The following is a 13,971-nucleotide window of genomic DNA, read 5'->3' on the forward strand; positions in this document are numbered from 1 at the left end:
CTCGGACTAATATTTACACGTGTTTGTGCATGCAGGTAAATCGTTTAAAGCATGTTCGCACCTTCCTGATCAGGTATAGGTCAGGTGGCACGCCTTACATTCTCCGGAATCTTCGACGTGTGCCGGATTGCAGGCCGTTGTCCGAGGAAGCAGTGCCTGCCAGCGCCCCGGTGACCTCCCGGCTCTTCGTGTTGTCTGTCGCTACTCGCCGGTGGGTTTTGACCGACAACACATTCTGGCACGCCCGGTGGGACCTTCATCAACAACAACGCCCGCCGCAGAGATGACTGGACCTCAAGACCAAGCTCCCGTTCCGCCAGTCACCAAACCTGTCACGTATGAAGAGCTGACTCCAGAACACAAGCAAAAATATGATGAGGTCAAAACTCAATTCGAAGCCGATCTCATCGGCTCTTTCGAGAGGACCCGCAACCACGGCATTAGGTGGAAGGGGTTCTCACCCGAGGGCGTTCTCGACAATGTTGACATGTTCGTGCCGTCAGAGGAGCGCACCAGGGACCTACGCCAGGAGATGAATTATATGGTGGCTCACATGCTTCATCGGCACTCAGAAAGCCTGATGAACGAGCTCGAGCGCGTGGCACATCGCGTTGTCCAGGAGGTGATCAAGAACCAGTACTCCCCATCGGGACCAGTCCTGGGGAGCCACAGAGGGGAAGCTGCATTGCAATCTAGGCTGCCAGTATCATACTTGCTCACGGCACCAGGACCGCAGAGTTCGCCGATCTACGTCATCTACAAGATCGGCGGTGACCCCGAGGAGGGACAGTTCCTGAGCGAGCCGCCCAAAGAAATATCGCACGGCTACACATGCGTGTACATACCTGACAATATCAACCGAACACGCGCGCGGGGCAGCTGGTGAGTACAGGGGCCTCTGGGGCAGATGCGGAGAAACAGGCATGGCTGGCGAAGTACGCTACCGGGCCGAGTGCTGAGCCCTCGGCCCCAGGAGTTCTTAGTGTGGAGCAGGTTAGTGCAATATTAAGGGACCAGTTCGTCATCCTACCCAAGAGAAAGGCGATGGGCTATTCCAAGCCGTATCCAAGTGATTGCGACTTGATCCCGTTGCCACCCAAGTATCGGCTCCCGGAGTTCACCAAATTCAGCGGATCAGAAGGAGCCAGCTCCATTGAACATGTGAGCTGATACCTGACGCAGCTTGGGATGATTTCAGTATCGGATCCTCTAAGGGTCCATTTCTTCTCCCTATCGCTCACGAGTTTAGCTTTTGGATGGTATACATCACTGCTCCCAGATTCGATCCGTACTTGGAGGCAGCTGGAAGATCAGTTTCACACCCAATATCACTCAGAGGCTGCTGAAGCCAGGATTGCCGAACTCGCCCAAGTCAGGCAGAAGCGAGGGGAAAGTGTCTCAGAGTACGTACAGCGCTTCAGAGAGGTCAAGAATCGATGCTACTCATCACGCATCACAGAAAAGGAAGTGGTTGATTTGGCAATTCTGGGACTCGCTAAGCCGATCAAGGATCTGGCTTTTCAGTTGGAATTCACCTCTCTGGCACACATGGTGCAGAAGCTTACGTCGTATGAACACTATCACCCCGAGCTGTACCAGGAAAAATTCAAGCGCCATGTCAATATGGCCCAAGCAGATGATTCTGATGATTTTGACAGGGAACATGAAGTGGCCGTGGCAGAGTGGACCCGGGGGGCAAACCCCGTCCCGTGCAAGTGGGTCAAACAGAAGGGGCTTGTGAAGGGCTTTGAATTTGACATGGCCAAAGCAGAGCAGATATTCGATCTACTGCTCAAAGAAAAGAAGTTGAAGCTCCCAGAGAATCACAAGCTGCCAACGGCACAAGAGCTGCAGGGGAGGCTGTACTGCAAGTGGCACCACTCGTTCACCCATGCCACGAATGATTGCAAGGAGCTGCGTCGGCAGATCCAATCGGCTATCGAGCAAGGCCGATTAATTCTGGCCTAACACACGATGAAAGTGGACAGTCAACCATTCCCGCAAGCTAATATGGTGGAGCTGTCGGATCTTGGACATGATGGCCAGAACTTGGCGTTCCAGAAAAAACATGGCGGGACCCATGCGCCGCCGTGTTGAGCAGAGGAAAGAGGCCGCTTCTGGCAAACGGCCCCAGGATGGACACGAGCTGGAGCAGCAACATGTCACTGAAGAACAAGTGCGTCACATCCGCAATCAACTCCCAGCTTCTAATCGGTTTCTGGAAAAATATCAGTATCAGTACAAGTTGTGCTGCCGATATGAATCGGAAGAGGAGGAGTATGAGCACCGCACAGGGAGAACGCTGGGGAGACGCCAGGCTATACACGACCACTGGCATTGCCCGTTCTTTAGGTACTGTTGGAATTCCGGCATGAGCCGATTGCCTACTATCGATGATTGCTTGGAGTGCAGGCCTCGAGGACGCCATCCAGGCGAGACGTCGGTGTTCCAGCGCTTGGGGCCCAAAACACGTCACGACGACCATATTGAGCGGCCATCCAGGGACGTTCTTGAGCTAGAAGAGGAAGACAAGTATCATCGTCCATGGTGGTGTCCTGATGGGCTCAGCCGCTCATAGAAGCACCGAGTGCAGCACCTACGTAATCTCGAAGAGGCAGAAGCAAGGTACCTCGACGTGCTGAGGAAAGCACGTCCGGATCTCGTGGAGCAAGTCAGGCACCCGTGAAGAGTGGAAAGGCGTCCTCAAAGGAGGGAGTGGCACCCCAAGCAGCCAAGAGCCGATGAAGAGCCATCGACTAATGTGAATATGGTGTTCGTGCTCCCGTCGGAGTTTCGGGCACCCCAACCGGAGGAATTGGCCATCGCGCAGCTGGATCTCGGCCCACAGCTGATCATCTTCGAGAAGCCCAAGGAGAAAAGGTACAGGCACCTGAAGGGATTGTATCTCAAGGGCCTCATCGACGACAAGCCTGTGAACAGGATGTTGGTCGACACTGGCGCCGCAGTCAATCTGATGCCGTACTCAGTGCTGCGCCGATTGGGTCGTTCCGCTGCTGACCTTATTAAGACCAATGTGATGCTCAATGATTTCAACGGTCAGTCGTCAGAGGCACAGGGTGTCCTCAATGTGGAGTTGACAGTTGGCCGCAAGACCGTCCCAACCTTATTCTTCATCGTCAACAGTAAGAGTACATACACAGTGCTGCTTGGGAGGGATTGGATTCATGCCAATTGTTGTGTTCCTTCCACGATGCACCAGTGTTTGGTCCAGTGGGATGGCGATGAAGTGGAGGTGGTCCGTGCAGATGACTCCAGCGAGGTTTCACTCGCAGACATGAATTCCTGGGATGCGGAAGGGCAAGAGCCGATCTCAGGGATCACGCTGGAAAACTGTGATCGGATTGAAGCGACAAAAAATGGGCTGAGGCTGGTCTTATCCACCGGCCTCACAGAGTAAACACATCTTGGAAAGCTACGGAATCCAGTAAGATTAGAGAGGCCGGTCCCAGCGACCGGCCCCAAAAAATGAGTAATATATATTTGGAGTTTAAATTGTTACATTATGTACAAGCAATGGTCTGCTCTGGTAGTTGGTCAGTTGCTGAGCATTCAGTTTTGAATGATAATGGAAATACAGGAACGACCAGCCCATGCGGTTGGCCGGAAAATTTTTCTTGTTATCTCCCTGTGTTTGCTGTCGATGTTGATCTTTCAGACGGCGGCAAGTTAGGATACGGGTTTACATCAGCTGACGATTTGGAGGAAGTTGATATCGGTCCCGGGGATAAGCCGCGACCGACGTTTATCAGCAAAAGGTTAGACCCAATCTTGCGTGAGCAGATGATAGCACTATTGAAGGAGCACCGGGACTGTTTCACATGAGATTATATTGAGATGCTCGGCCTGGATAGAAACATTGTCGAGCATAGGCTCCCGCTTAAGAAGGGATTTCGGCCATTTCAGCAACCAGCACGTTAGATGAAGGCCGAAGTCCTAGAGGAGGTTAAGAAAGAGGTGCAAAAGATGTTAGATGCAGGATTCATCAGGTCGTGTCGGTATGCAGAATGGATCTCCAGCGTGGTCCCTGTACAAAAGAAAGATGGCCGATGGCGAGTCTGCGTGGATTACAGAGACCTCAACAGAGCAACGCCAAAAGATGAGTATCCGATGTCTGTTGTGGAAACATTGATCAACGCAGCGGCCAGTCATAAGATGATGAGTTTTATGGACGGTAACGCCGGCTACAACCAGATTTTTATGGCCCCAGAGGATATACACAAGACTGCGTTTAGAGTACCAGGCACGGTCGGATTGTTTGAATACTTGGTTATGACCTTTGGATTGAAAAATGCCGGTGCAACGTATCAACACGCTATGAATTACATCTTTCATGATCTCATTGGCAAACTGGTAGAGATCTACATTGATGATGTCGTGGTCAAGTCCACGTCGGTTGGGGGACATCTGGAAGTCTTGCGCCAGGTCCTGGAGCGGACTCGAAAGTTTGGGCTCAGAATGAACCCAAAGAAATGCGCCTTTGGTGTGTCAGCCGGTCAGTTCTTAGGATTCCTGGTGCATGAGCGGGGAATCGAGATCAGCTTGAAAAGTCAAGAAGCTGTAAGGACACTGAAGCCGCCTACTACGAAGAAAGATTTGCAGAAGCTCATCGGCTAAATCAACTTTGTCAGACAATTTATCTTCAATCTGTCTGGCCGCATCGAGCCGTTCATGGGTTTAGTGAAAGTCAAGTCTGATGCTGAGTTTCGCTGGGGGCAGAGCAACAGAAGGCTTTTGATGAAATCAAAGAATATCTATCGAAGCCTCCAGTGTTGGTTCCACCCCAGCAAGATAGGTCTTTCTACGTGTACCTGTCCGTGGGTGACACTTCCATTGCTTCGGTATTGGTTCAGAAGCACGATGGCCAGGAGAGGGTAGTTTTCTACCTCAGCAGGCGCATGCTAGGTGCCGAGACCAGGTATCTCGAGATCGAGAAGCTTTGCCTCTGTTTATTCTTTACATGCACAAAGCTTCGTCATATTTTGCTCTCGGCGGAAATGATTGTCATCTGCAAATCGGATGTCATAAAGTATATGCTGTCGGCTCCAGTTCTGAAAGGCCAGCATGGAAAGTAGATGTTTGCATTGTCAGAGTTCGATATCCGATATCAGCCTGCGAAGGCAGTCAATGGACAGGCACTGGCGGATCTCATGGCAGACAAGGTTAGCACCGATGTGGCTGCACTATTTATACGTGCCTGGGCCATGTTTTTTGACGGATCGGCATGCGATGATGGGTGCGGTGTGGGAATTCTGTTGGTATCACCTTGAGGGGTGACTTATTCTTTTTCCATCAGGATGACTGCTCCATGCACCAATAATTTGGTGGAATATGAGGCCGTGCGCAGATGGATGGAATTACTCCTGGAAGCTGGTGCAGAAGCAGTGGAAATATTTGGAGATTCGAAGCTCGTGATTTCTCAACTCACGGAAGAGTATAGGTGTGAGAGTGAGGCTCTTTTCCCAATATGGATGCAGTGTCGTGAGTTGATGTCACAATTTAGGTACATTAATTTCCACTGGATACGAAGGACTTTGAACAATGAAGCCAATGACTTGGCACAGATGGCTTCCGGATACAAGGAAACAGCCGATGTGGTCGATGTAGAGGTTCAGTTTCTAGAACCTGGAGATTGGAGAGCCGATATCTTCAATTATTTGAAGGATTCGGCTCGGGGGGCACCCAGAAGGATAAGACTCAAAGCTATGAAGTATGTTCTGATTGGGGACGACATGTTCTACAGGACTTTGGAAGGACTGCTGCTTAAGTGTCTGGGACCTACAGAGTCGAATCGGCTCTTGCATGAGGTTCATGAAGGAGCCTGCGGTACTCATCAATCGGCTCAAAAGATGAAATGGCTGATTAGACGATCGGGATATTACTGGCCTACCATGCTTTAGGATTGCTTCAAATATTACAAGGGATGTCAGGCATGTCAGAGATTCGGCAAGATTCAGATGGTGCCGGCATCATTAATGAATCCTATTATTAAGCCATGGCTGTTCAGGGGTTGGGCCATGGATATGATCGGCCAGATTAACCCGCCGTCTAGCAAAGGTCACCAATGGGTGTTAGCTGTTACAGATTATTTCACAAAATGGGTAGAGGCGTAACCATGAGATCGGTGGCGTCAAGAGATGTGATCAGTTTCGTGAAAGAGCACATCATTCATAAGTTTGGGATTCCTCAAACCATTACGACCGATGGAGGATCGGTCTTTATATCGAAGGAATTTACAAAGTCTGCCAATGACACGGGGTTCAAGCTGATCAGATCATCCCCATATTATGCCCAGGCTAATGGACAGGCTGAAGCATCCAACCAGAGCCTTATCAAGCTAATCAAGAGGAAGATCGATGAATATCCTAGGCGCTGCCATGAGGTGTTGTTAGAGGCTTTGTGGGCATATCGAATTTCGTGTCACGGATCCATCAAGACGTCACCATACCATCTGGTCTACGGTCAAGACGCTGTGTTACCATGGGAGATCACGGCCGGATCAAGGCATGTTGAGTTTCAGAATGATCTATCGGCTGAAGAGTATGCGGCCTTGATGAACGATAATGTGGAGGATCTTACAGAGCTAAGACTTTGGTCACTTGAGAAGATTAAGGAAAACAAGGCGAAAGTCGCTCGTGCATACAACAGAAAGGTCAAGTCGAAAGAATTCCAGGTTGGAGACCTAGTTTGGGAGGCAGTGTTACCATTGGGAACTAAAGATAGAAAATATGGCAAGTGGTCTCCAACTTGGCACGTACCGTACAAGGTTGATCAGGTTTTGCCTGAAAATGCATACATGCTTGAGGAATTGGATGGTGTCCAATTTCCTGTGGCGGTCAATGGCCAATACCTCAAGAAATATTTCCCGAGCATGTGGGAAGGCCAGTGATAAGAGCTGATGAGATCCATCTGGCTGCATTATAAAAGGGCAACACGTTCAGTTGGCCAGTCAAAAAAAAAGTAAAAAAAAAGAAAATATATATGAAAAGCAAGACAGCCGATGTGCAACCATCGACTTAAGATGTTTTTAATGAGTACAAGTTTCAGGTCTAACAGGCAACATTAAATGTTTTCTGAATTATTCTACTAGTTCAGGAACTCTTCTATGGCTTGGATGGCTTCTGCGCGTACGGCGTCGGCTCTTGCGATTGTCGCTTCGTCATCTTTGTCATCACCTGTTACTATCTGTTGGCTTAAGGTGCTTATCTCTGCAAGCTCTGCCCGTATCTGCTCGGTCATTTCTTGGGCTTCTTGCTTGGAGTTTGCAATCGAGGCTTTCTCCTCTTGGGTCAGTCTTTGGGTGGTGCGGACCTATTCTTCTAGTTCCATCAGTTCTTTTTCCAGGAGGTTGAGCTACCTTGTACTCTCGGAGATGTTAGCTTTAGCATCCAGAGTTGCTTTCTTTTGGTTGAGCAGTTTGCACTTCTGAGCAATGTCGGCTTTCAGAGGGATTTGAGAATGACGTAACTCTATTCTCTGTTGCGCTGCTTTCACTTCGACCCGAAAGAAGGGAAGATGGCCGGCTGGCCAAAGCTTGACCCGAAGTAACTCTGGGAGTTGGGATTCTATCTGCTCGAGGATTTAATGTATTTCTCTGGAGTCATCGACCAGGGTACTGATTGGAGCAGAGAGCAGACCCTTGATGAGTTGAAGCTGATCTGCCAGGTTAGCCGATTGCTGTGGAGTTGGTACTTTTGCTCCAGAGGTAGTCAGACCCATTGATGCTGGGTCAAAGGAGAGCAAGTCTGAAATATCAAAGCCCTGTGAAACTATTGGAGTTAGTTTAAGGGCAAAGTGCATTAATGGAGTTATCGGCTGATTTAGAATTGGTTTTTGTAGTGTTACCTGTTCTGTAAAAGAAGTAATGGTCGGTCCAAGTGCGATTGTTTCAGTTGAGTTTGAGGCAACGACAAGGGCGTTAGCTATGTTGGCCTGTTCGTCACGCATCTCCACCAGAGCATCAGGAGTTGCAGATGATTCATGTTGTTCTAGGCTTTCAGTACTGGGGATGTCTTCGGCTGTGTCCTGAAAATAGAATTACGGTCAACCAGAATATATATGCACAAGGAAGAAGTTTCAGGAAAGGTAAATTACCTTGTTGGAGTTAGATTTTGATGGACTCGGGGAAGGTTGTGTTGTTTTCTTGATGATTCGTCTCGCGATGATCTTCCTTTTCTTAGTCGGGACTCGGGGGGCAATATTTGCAGAAATTCGTCTCCATTTGGAAGCCGACTGTATTATGTCTGGATGAACAGTCATTATTACTTTCTTCATCGATGGTGATCCCTTGCAAAAAAGGTCATCAGGGGCAGTTGGAAGAAAGTGGAATGGTTCCCTGTTACTGGTCACAGGTTCTGGACTATCTTGTTGCTGTAAGAGAGGTGAGCAAGGATTAGCCAAGTAAAGGGATGGAGGATTTAGAAAGAATAAGTGCATAGATTCAGTACCTCTTCTTCGGGGACCATATATTCAGGATCAATTTGCTGCAGTCGAGGACCTAGAACTTTTCTGAATACATGAGTTTTCCACATTTCCCACCAAGTGTTGAAGCCGATTGACGAGGAAGTAAAAGATAAATCGGCTGGTATTGGGATGTGGAGGTTGTCAAACATGCTGTAGCATCTTGAACTGGTAAGACCATCAGGTAGATCGGCTCTACTCTCCACCAAGTGGTGAATATGGAAGTGGGGAGGGACTTGTCCTAGGCCGAATTGACGAGCTGCTATGACCGGTTGATAGGTTTCATAACCTGGTTTGATGATTCTGTTAGAAGTGCTTATGCCAATAGGGAGGAAGCTGGGTCGGATCATTAAAGAGTACAGATGCCGAGTGTTGTCGTCATTGGCAAAATTATCCAGCCTGAAGGCAGTTGGGCTCTCGAAGGCTTCAAATTCAGTGAATGGGAAATAAAGGGGATTGTTTAGGCCTTTGTAGAAAGTTCTAAACCAGTTTGCTGCATCTGTTAAGTTCAGTTTACTGCCAGGAAGGCTGAATAGAGCTTGGCCATAGCTGGTGCATCTAATTGGATTGCCATTCTCATCAGGGAAGGAATTCTTGGTTAGGATTTGAAAGTTTGGGATCTGATGCTGAAAGTAGAGTTGTGCCCATAACTGAATAAACCACCAAGGGCCTCCAGTTCTGAGTTTCTTTTGGTTGAGCAAATTAGTTGTCATCAAATGGATATATCTGTATGTTTCTCCAAGGAAAAGTTTGCTTAGGCCGGTGCGGTTGCCATGGGCCAGATGGTAGGCCAAAGGAAGGTAATTCTTAGTTGGAGCTAAGGAAGAACCACAAAAAATGAAATGTTCTAGCCAGAGATTTAAGAAGGCTGTGTGTTCCTTTTTAGTTACTGAGCCTTTTGTCTTCATGTGCTGGTTCATGTAAGTGCTCCAGTTTGTGCAGTCTACCTTGGATGAGAGTTTGAAGGGGACTTCTACCATTCTATGAGCAGCAGGATTGGGAGATTCGATGTCAAGGCCAGTAATCATGGTAACGTCCAGCAGAGTAGGGGTCATGGGTCCGTGACCAAAGAGAAAGCAGTTCAGAGCGTCAGACCAAAAATAGCCGATGGTCTTCAGGAGGTTTTCATCTTTGTCGAGAGGAGACAATGATAAACTAAGTGCATCAGCTATGTTTAACTCCTGCCACAAAGGCATATGAGCTTTTGCTACTCTGCTATACCATGTAGTCCAGCTTTCTGGTGGATTGGGCCAGGCTCTTAGGCAGTCGGCCCAGGAGTTCAGATCAATGTTTTGACTTACGAAAGCGATCCTATTTGTTTCACAGGAGATTAAATCTGTGGGATTTTCATAAGTTCGTGGGCCAAGACAAAAGGATTTGGGATTGGAAGGATGCGGTAGAAGGATGTCTGACACCTGAAGTTCAGAGATTCAGAAATTTACATGTGGTGTCATATTTCAGAGTTTAATTTGTTGGAAGATTAACGAACTGAAGAAAGTTAAAAGGGCAGGATGAATATTACCTTCAGGTCGCAGATTGCCGCATCATCGGTTGCAGAATTCGTTGTCTGAGCTGCAGAGTCCGCCATAGTTCAGATCTGCTGACTTAGGGTTTGGTTGTTCTGCGAGCTCTGATTCGAGTTCTGGATGCTTGGAGAGTCCTCGCTCGAACTTATAGAGTGGGATTTTCGAATTGCCCTCGGATTTGGAGTATCTATTTCGAGTTGGGTTCAAAGTGGAAGTGGTGTTCTGTTCTTATGCGGGTTGCTTCCAGTTTGAATTTTATCGGCTCTTGGATATTAATGAGGCCTGATGCGGTGCCATCGGCTTTTTTGGGGATGATTCAAACAAGTAAAATTAAAGGATAATAATCTTCTTTAAAAGTTGGATTTTTACAGAAGAGCCGATTTGACAAAGGAAGAATCCTTCGGCTTTACAATACTACTTCTACACTACTACCTACATCTACCGCTCGTAGGTACCTAGTACCTACGGCGCTTGGGGCATCGAGCCGGCGCATCTCCGCCGTCGATGTCGTCGTCACTAGCGCCGTCAAAGGCGCTGCTGCCGCCGTCGGTCTCGGTGTCACTGCTCCGGCCGCTGCCGCCGCTGCTTTCTTCCTCGCTGTCCTCCTCGGAGGACCCGAGGAATCGGAAGGGCTTTCCTCCCATCGGGTCGTCGCCGCTGGAGGAGGAGCCGATCTCCTCTTCCGAGGAGGAATCGGCTCCATCCCAGGAGAAGCCTTCCTCGCTGCTACACTCCAACTCCTCCTGGAACAGGAGTTGGAGGTCTTCGTCTTCGGTTTGGGGCTCCTCGTCTTCGGAGGCGATCCCAAAGTTGAACTCCTCTGCATCCCAGGGCAGAGGAGCGAGCGCCTCGTACGCCGCCGCCGGGTCGTATTCCGGTGTCGGGTCCCGACTCTCAGGAATGGAGTCGAGGGAGAAGGCAGAGAGGTTTGAAGAAGAAGGGGAAGAAGGAGGGGAAGAAGAATAGCCGATGGAGTTGGAGCCGGAGGAGGAGGAAATCGCCATGGCTACTGAAGGTTGGGGTTTTCTGTGCTACTTGACTTTGGGAGGAAGATGAGTTTGCGGTGAAGAGAGTTGATTCGGGATGAGATTAAATAGTAAAAAAATAGAAGATGGATCGGCAGTTTCACATTCTACGAGGAGCCAGTTGCAGGGACGTTGCGTCTTCCTTGGTGGTTCCAGTGTGTTTTAATGGGCATTAACGGGAAGATGAAGCGACGGAGTGGTTTTGGAATTATCATTGCCAAAACCAGGGGGCATGTGTTATCGCCATAAATTAACAGGGTTAATTAATGGGCCGCAAGTGAGTTGGGCTTGAAGCAAGAATTAAAGAAGGCTTGAGAATCGGCTCCTGCGTAAGTATTTGGGCCGTGCAGGCCATGTATCTTTAGATTTAGTTCAGATTAGAGATAGAGTCCGATTTGGACGCGTTAGGTTTAGATTGTTTCCCAAGTCTCCGGACTATAAATATGTACCTTATGATATTCGTAAAAAGAGAACATCATCACATTTTGCAACAACACCTTGGCGCAACGCCGCCCCTAATTCTAGTGTTTCATCCAAGTAAGCGCCATGCTGCCCTGATCGTCTTCTTGCGATTAGAGCAGCATTGTCTTGCCTTTACCTTGGTATTACTCGTACTGAAGAGTTTTTTATGGCGAATAATGCTAGTTATCTCGATGTTCATAGCATGATTTTTAGTAGATCCATCATGCTCTTGTTGTTTACCATCTACGAATATCATGTTTTCTCTATGCGTTCATGCTTTGATCTTAAGCTAATTCTCGTTGCAAAGGATTAGTTGCATAGAGATGACACCTTACTTCTTTTCTATCTAGTAGATCCAATCTGTTATGGTTTGTTCTTATTTTATAAGGATTAGCTTAATATCTGCTAGGTTAGGCCTTGCAAACGGATTGGATGTTCCGGTGATGTAATAGATGCTTTATTCTAGCCTTGATAGGGATTGTTCCGAGAATTGGCTCTTGCTAGTTCTTAGGCCTCTGTTTTTTGTTATGGTTTAGTTATCTGTTATATTCGCTAGGCCTAGTTAGTGTAGGATGTTCTGATCTAGCGGTGAAGCTTTTACAGTCGTGGGTTGGGTTAGCTAGATTCAATTGAAGCAAGTTTTTCATAGTTATTTGCTTTATCCCCTGATATCCGGATATACAGATCAGATCTGACACCGGGACTTGATCGGTTCTTTGAAAGCCGATGCAAGAGTCGTCCCGGGGAGCTGACCACGGCTCGGACTAATATTTACACGTGTTTGTGCATGCAGGCTAATCGTTTAAAGCATGTTCGCACCTTCCTGATCAGGTATAGGTCAGGTGGCACGCCTTACATTCTCCGGAATCTTCGGCGTGTGCCGGATTGCGGGACGTTGTCCAAGGAAGCAGTGCCTGCCAGCGACCTCCCGGCTCTTCGTGTTGTCTGTCGCTACGCGCCGGTGGGTTTTGACCGACAATAGGCCGGTAGACTGGTTTACCGGTCGGTATGACCGGTTTGGGAATTTTTATTTTTTTGAATTCAAATTTGAATTTTGAATTGGGGTCGGTTTGATACCGGCCCAAACCGTAACCGGGCCGGACCGGTTTGACCGGTAACCGGTCAAACGTAACCCTGCTTCTGACTCCTCCGATGGCCCACATGTTATTCCGGATCGTTTGGACAGTGATTCCGACGATGAAGACGAGCACCCTGGGGTTAGGAACTACTCGCGGTCTCATCCAAGGCCGCGTCGTACTATTTTTCGTTCCCTTGATGGTGGGGCGGGTTCTGATGATGGCCGCCTCGCCCCGCGCTCGTCCGACTGGACCAATGGCGGCCGCGGCCACCATGGTCGGTGCTTCTCCGACAACTCCAACGATGGCGTGGGTCGGCGCTCCACGTCGGGGGCACTGGAGACCGACCACGGTCCTCTGCGCTTCGGCCGCCTACCTCCGCCGCGATCCTCGTGCGGCCGGCGATGGCTTTGCGAACGGCGCTCTGATGGCCCCCCACTTGTTTCAAATTTTGATGAGCCACTCCGTCTCCCGTTGCGCCTTGGGAGTGGGTCTCTGGCGTGTGGCTCGAGGCCGTCTGCTGCAGTCCCCCATGACGACCCTGCATTTGCTGTGGTGATGCCATACCATGCAACTTCTGAGCCCGGGTTTGACCTTTTCGACCCGATGTTGGATGAAGCTTCCTTTGCACGCTGCAGTCGCATGCGTAGCGGTAACATGGAGGGGCTCCCCCCACTGCCTCCTAGGGTGGAGCGACCGTCGCACTCAATTAGGCTGGTCCCAATGACCTTGGAGGCCTCTCTCGCTCCGGTCGTGGATCTCAGCACTCAACCCCCTAGTACTGGGCCATCGGCCCCCGTTGCTGTGGAGTTTGAATCGGTACGTTTTGATAATGGGTCGCCAAGGTGCTCGCTTCCCAGCCCACCTACATCGCTAAGAAATATTACTACGACAGGAGGCTCGCGGCAAACCTTACTACTTGAATTCTTTTCGGGCGTTGCTTCCCCGGTTAAAGAGGTCGCTAATTGCTTTGCCTCCGAGATGGTCACACCGCATGTTGCTGCTTCTGGCACCACAGCTGCCGCGGATCATGAAACGGTGCGTTTTGATGTTCAGGACTCCCAGCAGCTATCTCACATTCCGGATGACATGCGCAATGTAACGCTCGCTCGTGGAATGCGAGAAACGCTTCCGCTCCATCTCTTTGCTGGTGCTGAGATCCCAACGAATGATGCAATTGTTGATTTTGCGCGTGCTGTGTGCACAGATGCGCCCCCACCGCCGTTGGTAGCTTCTCCGCCGCGCCGGAGATCACGCCCGCAGCAGCAGGAGTTCACTATCAGACGCAGCGAGCGTTTGGCACGAAAATCACGGCACCGCGCAACAAATGATCCGACAGCCGCTGCGACCCCACAGGCGCGGGCCGGCATCCGGTGCGGGAGCGCGTTCTCCTTCCCTTTCCCG

The sequence above is a fragment of the Panicum virgatum genome, chromosome 5K (assembly GCF_016808335.1).
Source record: "Panicum virgatum strain AP13 chromosome 5K, P.virgatum_v5, whole genome shotgun sequence".
NCBI classification, from domain to species: domain Eukaryota; kingdom Viridiplantae; phylum Streptophyta; class Magnoliopsida; order Poales; family Poaceae; genus Panicum; species Panicum virgatum.